This window comes from Alosa alosa, chromosome 8 (assembly GCF_017589495.1).
Source record: "Alosa alosa isolate M-15738 ecotype Scorff River chromosome 8, AALO_Geno_1.1, whole genome shotgun sequence".
In the NCBI taxonomy this organism is placed as follows: domain Eukaryota; kingdom Metazoa; phylum Chordata; class Actinopteri; order Clupeiformes; family Clupeidae; genus Alosa; species Alosa alosa.
In genome coordinates this window covers 8,005,393-8,012,554 of record NC_063196.1, presented here as the reverse complement: position 1 = coordinate 8,012,554, position 7,162 = coordinate 8,005,393, and the positions used below count along the sequence as shown (strand labels likewise).

The window sequence follows — 7,162 nt, the reverse complement described above, 5'->3', positions numbered from 1 at the left end:
CTAAATGTGAGGTAATGTCTTTATCTCTCTCTCTCTTAAGCATGTGAAGTCCCTTTTCCCGTTTTCTCCCTCCCTCTCCACATCTCGGTGTGCTTCTCTCCACCTCTCTCTCAGGAGATCTCTGCACAAACAAACAGTTCAGCTCAGCTCCCTTCCGTTCACTAATTAGGGTCTGAACTTTAGGGTCTACCTGAGTCACAGAGTGTAACATAGTGGCCTTAGGCCCTTCCTGTGTGTGTGTGTGATCAGTCTGGTTTTACATCCGATTGGCCTCTCTCTCTCTCTCTCTCTCTCTCTCTCTCTCTCTCGGAATAAGACACAGCTGCAAACACCTCCAACGATCTCAGGTCTGATTGGACCACAGGTCTTGCACCTGGAGCCAATCAAATGCTCTATACGATATTTCCCCCTGAGTCATGGAGTCACACACCTCTGAGCATCTGAGCAAGCAGGTGTGTCATCTTAATCTTATACACACGTGTGTAAACATACACAGGTGCTTAAACTCACACACACATACACACACACACACACACATACACACACACACACACACACACACACACACACACCTCTCTTTCGATCTCTCTCTCTACACAGGTGGCGATAACATGGCACTGGTACCTAAATAGACATAAACAGACATAGACACACATATGCACACATGGCTCCACTAATAACTTCCACACTGCAGTGGGAGGGAAGGAGGGAGGGAAGAGAGGAGAGGAGAGGAAAGGAGAGAGGAGGGGAGAGGAGGAGTGTCCCATAGCAGCAGACAGAGTGTGAGAGTGTGTGTGCTGCTCGTAAATATCAGGGGATTACTGTGCGTCTAGCCAGGAGGAATCAGCAGAGCAGAACCATCCCTACACCACTATGCTGATATCAACACACACACACACACACACACACACACACACACAGAGCAGCGCAGCAGTCTGCGTATTTAAGCCTCAACACCGATAACAGGACTTTCTCCCTCCTCTCTTCTGTTCTATCTCCATCTCACCTCTCCCCATCTCTCTTCTGTTCTCTCTCCATCTCATCTCTCCCCTCCTCTCTTCTGTTCTCTCTCCATCTCATCTCTCCCCATCTCTCTTCTGTTCTCTCTCCATCTCATCTCTCCCCATCTCTCTTCTGTTCTATCTCCATCTCACCTCTCCCCTCCTCTCTTCTGTTCTCTCTCCATCTCATCTCTCCCCTCCTCTCTTCTCTCTTCCCTTTTCCTCCCTCCTCTCTTTCCCTGCTGGCCTCAGACTGGGTTCTAATAGCTGTCAGATGGAGGACAGTCAAAAGTTTGCAAACAATTTTTCTGTGAACATTTGAGAACACTCGCAAACAGTTTGACGAGGTAGGTTCTCCGCAAACATATTGGGAGTTGGATGGAGAGCTATTATTGAGATGGGATGTTTACACAAAATGGTTCAAATTGATCTGTTCATACAAACATGTTCGCCGCAAACGTTCGCCTCTGTTCAAGGAATTTGAACAGAAAAAAGGGAAGACACAAAGGGGCTTTAGGGCGCTCAGGAGACTTGAGATAGTTTCTTGCTCAGGTGCTCTACTGCGTCGGGTGAAGTGAGAATCCAAAAAAGGAAGTGACCTCTGCAATTTCTTTTTTTAGAAAAAAAGGGAGTTACAGAGACAGAAGAATACTTCTGAAATCCATACTGTCCTACGCAACCCAGCTGGGCAGAGCAGACTCTCGAGGGGTGTGCATTATTCTGATGGATCATTTGACATCTGAATAAGCAGCTTTGGGCTGCTGGTCCTGGTGGCTTAATGGATTTGCCTGAAATGTAGCTCTCTTGTTGACATGCACGGTTCAGAATGTTCGGACTACACTGGGAGAGATGAAATGTTATGAGGTGACGATGCATGGAGAAAATGCATTACATTGCACTGGTCCTGTTTGTTAACATCATCAATATGTGCCACAGTGGGGTTGGCTTACATATGCAGATGGAAAGGCTTTTGAAAAGAGTGCAAGGGAGAGACTGTGTGTGTGTGTGTGTGTGTGTGTGTGTGTGTGTGTGTGTGTGTCTGTGTATGTGTGTCTGTGTATGTGTGTGTGTCCACACATACACACACACACACACACAAACACACACACACACACACACACACACACACACACACACACACACACACACTCTTTTTTAAAGGGCGAGGTGAAGGAGTGGAGAAGTCATTCGGTGTCTGGTTTTGTTATTTTCGTAAACAACTACAGCTGGCTGCAGAAGCAGCTGCTGTCCTCATTCTGACGTCTGGAGTCTGGGACACAATAAGAGAGAGAGAGAGAGAGAGAGAGAGAGAGAGAGAGAGAGAGAGCGAGAGAGAGTTCCAGCTGCAGAGTTGCCCCTCACCCAGTCCAATGCCCGCCCAGCACTGGCACAGGGTCACCAGGTGGCCCTCCTCATGCTGGTCAAGCCCAGTCCACACCCAGGGAGAAGGCTGCTCTAGCACAGCTCTGAATAACAACTGTGCTATTCTCAAAGTCTCTTTGGAAAAACGTTTGCTAAATGACAAAGGAGAAAGGGAACAGGGAAGAGTGAAAAGGTTCTGCTTTGGATCCTCTTTCATGTGATGGAGTTGATTCGGTGGACTTGCTGACTGTGTGACGGGGAGGAGGATGTCTAAAGCAGTCCCGGCACTGTGTCAGTGTCAGTGAGACACACACACACACACACACACACACACACACACACACACACACACACACACACACACACAAAGACACACAGAATGCTCACACAGCATAGTCACACAGGGGCAGGATAATATTTTCAGTCACCTCAGGCCACCTCTACACGCCTGTTGCCTTTCACAGCAACATGTGCAAGACACACACGCACACACACACTCACATACGCACGCACGCAGATCTCTCAACGGCTAGCAGTACACAGCAGGATCACACACACTCACAGCAGCGTTCCCAGGATCAGACCAGAGCTTGGAAAATCAACAAGCGAAGAATTCACTCCAGGAAGAACACACACACACACACACACACACACACACACACACACACACACACACACACACACACACACACACACACACACTGACAGAGCGCAATGAGTCACTTGAACTGGCGGACCTCAATGAGACTGAACCTTTAAATGAAATGGGACATTTTATACTAATATGACATGTAACTATGGACATAAACTTCCAAACTGACACGGTGTGTTTGTGACAAACTTTTCTGTGTTTCTAATTTTTTTATTGAAGCGCAGTTTTTGTTAAATTAGTTTTTGTTGAGTTTTTGTTTATGAGTAATTTGCTGTGCAAATGGCTTGTATTTGTTAAAACACTGTTTTAAGATGTTAATTTGTCGTGAGAGGACGTGAATAACTGTGTTTTATGTAACAGGACCTAACATATTTGTTTTCTTTTTGATCTGTGTTTTGTTTGTTGTTTGTTTATTTGTCTCTTAAACCACTTCATCCACGCGCACGCATGCACGCACACAAACTTTTCTAATGAAGTTCTCGTGATAACTGAGCTAATACTTGAGCTTTGTGGATTGAGATGCTCAGCCACATCACATGACTCTCCTGCTTTCCATGTTCCTCAAACAGCCCAAGAGAGAAGCACCTAAAACCCCGATCCACCGAAAAGCCCCAATTTGTCTACAGTCTCTGAGAAAGGAAATAGAGTAAAGGCTGCTCCAGAGAGAGGGTCATATTCTACTACTAGGGCCAAGCAGAGCACAGAGAAAATGGAGTGATGTTACACTCCTGCTCCTACACAGAGAAGGTTATGACCCTCTATCAGAGAGAAGCTAGAGAGCAGTGAGATGTTCCACTAGAGCAGAGAGATGTTCCACTAGAGCAGTGTTTCCCAAACCTCTTTCTCTCGCAGCACTCTATTTACTATGAGAAAGTCTTACAGCACACCACCATGATATTACACATACCATAAGTTGCAAAATAACAAAATAACCCCCCACGCCACAAAAAATGCATAGCCTGAAAGGTTGTGGGTTTAATTCTCGGCTTCCACCGTTTTGCCCTTAAAGGTGCGATTTGTAGGATTGTTACCGAACGTTCTGTAGGCCAAAATAAAAACACTGGTGAACGTTCTCAAGACTACCAGACGTGAGCCTCTTCTGGGTTGCCAGATGTAATGAAAACTTAGCTAACGTTAGTTGACCTGCAGCTGCTTTAACGTTTCTCCAACCATGACCCAGCTACACATTCACGGAAACAGTGAAAACAAAAAATACCTCTCTAACCAACGTAACATATTTAGCTGAAGTTAGCGATGCAGATGAAGTTTAGCCTAGGCTACCTGTCGTGGAGAAATATGGCCAGCTCTGCGTCAGACTTGATATTCTTCGTTTGACGAAGACCTTGCCATGTCCGGAAGCTCCTCCAATGTCCACTTAATTTGTTTCTTGTTTTAATTTTGGAAATTTGCCTGCCTCTTGTAGGCGTTCATGACTACAACTGACAGCAAGTTGACAGTTGGCCTTTGCTAATTTGGCAATACAAATAGGAGGACACACCAGCCCATTATTTATACGCTATTCTAGAATTAATCGTTAATAAATGAAAATTCCAAGAGATTCCGCCCCGTAACTCATTTTTTTCATGGGTTTTACGGAGTTTTACGGGTAATAGTAATAATAGTTGTCAAATAAGCCATTACTTCAATTCATCGTGTTTCCTTACTCTCTGACAACATATGGTGATCATTTTTGGAATGGTTACAATTTATTTTCCATTATTTCCTACATACTGGACCTTTAACCTGTTGCTTTGGAACAGTGTAATCCCTTGTAATGCAATTGACATATGTAAGTCACTTTGGATTAAAAGTGTCTGCTAAATGAATATAAATGTGAAAGAAAACCCTGGTTTTTTTACACATAATGTTAATGTTGGCAGGCTATGCATACCCACCGCCTATCTTCCCCTTAACAGCTTTAACATTACTTCTTTCTTCTATTCAGCATGACAAAAGGGTGGTGGGTAAGGTTCATTGATGAGCATCCTTTAAAAGTATCTCTCCAGTTCCTTTATATGCCTTTAGGCTATACAGCATGGCAGTTTTAGCGGATAACTTTTTGCTACTTCTAAAATGCATCTACGTTGTTGTGCATCACTGTTTGAAGAGTGATTGGCTGTTTGCGGCACGCGAGGGTAACATCCCCTGACCAATAACAAACGGTATCCAGATGGACAGGAGTTTGTGCTGATTTGTGTGCAGATTTGCGCCAGTTAGGTTTAAGAGTAACACCATGAAATATGATTTAAATAGACTACGATTTCTGCCAACTGTTATTATTGAGGACAATGAAAACGCAACATGGAATTTTCCTGTGGTACACCTAAGCAGGCATCATGGCACACAGTGTGGGAAACTGGGCGCCCTTACGGCACACAGTGTCGGAAGCTGTGGTCGAGAGCAAAGACAGAGGAGAAGTGTTCCACTCCTGCCTCCAGTCAAAGCAGATATGTTCTATTATATTTTACTATCTTGTCCTCCTAAACTCCGTGGTGATTTAGGAGTCTTATCTACTGCCTACACCGAATTAAGAGCCTATCAACCTATCAACCTAATGGGAAACAGCTGATAGCACTTCTGTGGATCACAACACACACTCAAACACACACACACACACACACACACACACACACACACACTCACACATCTTCTAAGAAAACAGTGTGTTTGAACACATACACACAAACACATAAATTCTTCCCTTGTCTAACTTCTTCAGTTGTTTGGACGGAGGTGAGATCGTAAACCATTTACCTTTATTTACGATCTCTGTCTCTCTCCCCCCCACCTCACAGCCGCAGAGAAACAGGGTGTTCTAGGCTGAGCAGGGGCCGCTAAATCTTGCGTATGTGTGTGTGGTAATTTATGGAGGGCAGCCCGAACAGAAGCCATTCACAGAGGTTCTCACACTCACACACTCTCTTTCTCTCTCTCTCTCTCTCTCTCTCTCAAACACACACACACAAATAAACACACACACACATAAACACACACGTAAACACACACACGTGCCTGGCCTGCACACACACATATACACACGTGCACCCATGTGCCTGGCCTCACACACACACACACGTGCATAGCTTAAATACACACACACACACACACACTAGAGTGACCACCCATCCCGCGTAGTGCGTGCGCGCACAGCGTTTGAAGCCCAATTTATGTGTCCCGCAAATTGAGACTGTGTCACGCATAATCAATGCTTGCTCAAAAAAAATTTGGTCGCTCTATATCCTGCAACCGATTGCACCAGTTGAACGTAAGTTCCAGCTTAGTTCTAACTGGCACTACGTTGAAGTTTACCAGCTACTAAAATTTATCGGGTTGCACCACACTAAATAGTTTCAACGTAACACTAAGTTATGACTTAAATACACACTAACTTACACCCCCCTCTCCCTAGGTGTAAGGTCCGTCGTAGGTAATTTGTTAACATGGTTTTCTCATTTAAATGGTGGGAATGTTAAATTTAACGAAGTCGAGAAGAGTTACATACGCGACTGATTATACACATTTAATATACTTGAGCAGTGTTTGAATAATGTTTGTAGTCACTGGAAATTATATGGACCTAGTAGTAGCCTACAAATAGGCTACCAAACATCTACCTATCATTACCACACAAAGCATACATTTCATTGCTGTGGATTGATCTGTTATCAGAGATTTTATTAGCCATATTTGAAAGAGTTTTAACGTTCACTAACGTTAACGTTAGTTATCCACTGCGGAGCCTACGTTAGGCCAAGTGGTGGCTGAAATATTCCCAAAGCACATACATACTGTATAGGCTACAACAAAATAAAGTCTGTTATTTACAAATACAGTGTTATTTTATTCCATACAACAAAGTAATTGCGGAGGAAGTCAAACCTAAATGTGGCTTTATCATACAACATTACAGCGAACATTAACGTTACCCTGAACACTGAAAAGTTTTGTTTCCCCCTGCGCATGCCTTTACTAACATGCAAGTTCACCATCCTTCCTCCCCCTTCTCGTTACGTGAACCTCTGGAGTCGTGAGTTAAGACTTTTTTTTTCAACTGTTCCTGTGGTGTTGAGCAACTACAATTCCTGTTGGTCCCTGTTAAATACTACAATTTTACATTATAATTTATTTAAAGTGATTAAATTGTAAT

General features: G+C 43.9%; 1 protein-coding gene across 1 annotated transcript in view; it reads right to left on the bottom strand.

Moving 5' to 3' along the window:
• Nucleotides 1-7,162, bottom strand: part of fndc1 (fibronectin type III domain containing 1) — a 59,145-nt gene that overhangs the window by 11,495 nt on the left and 40,488 nt on the right. The gene's annotated exons all lie outside the window — the stretch shown is intronic.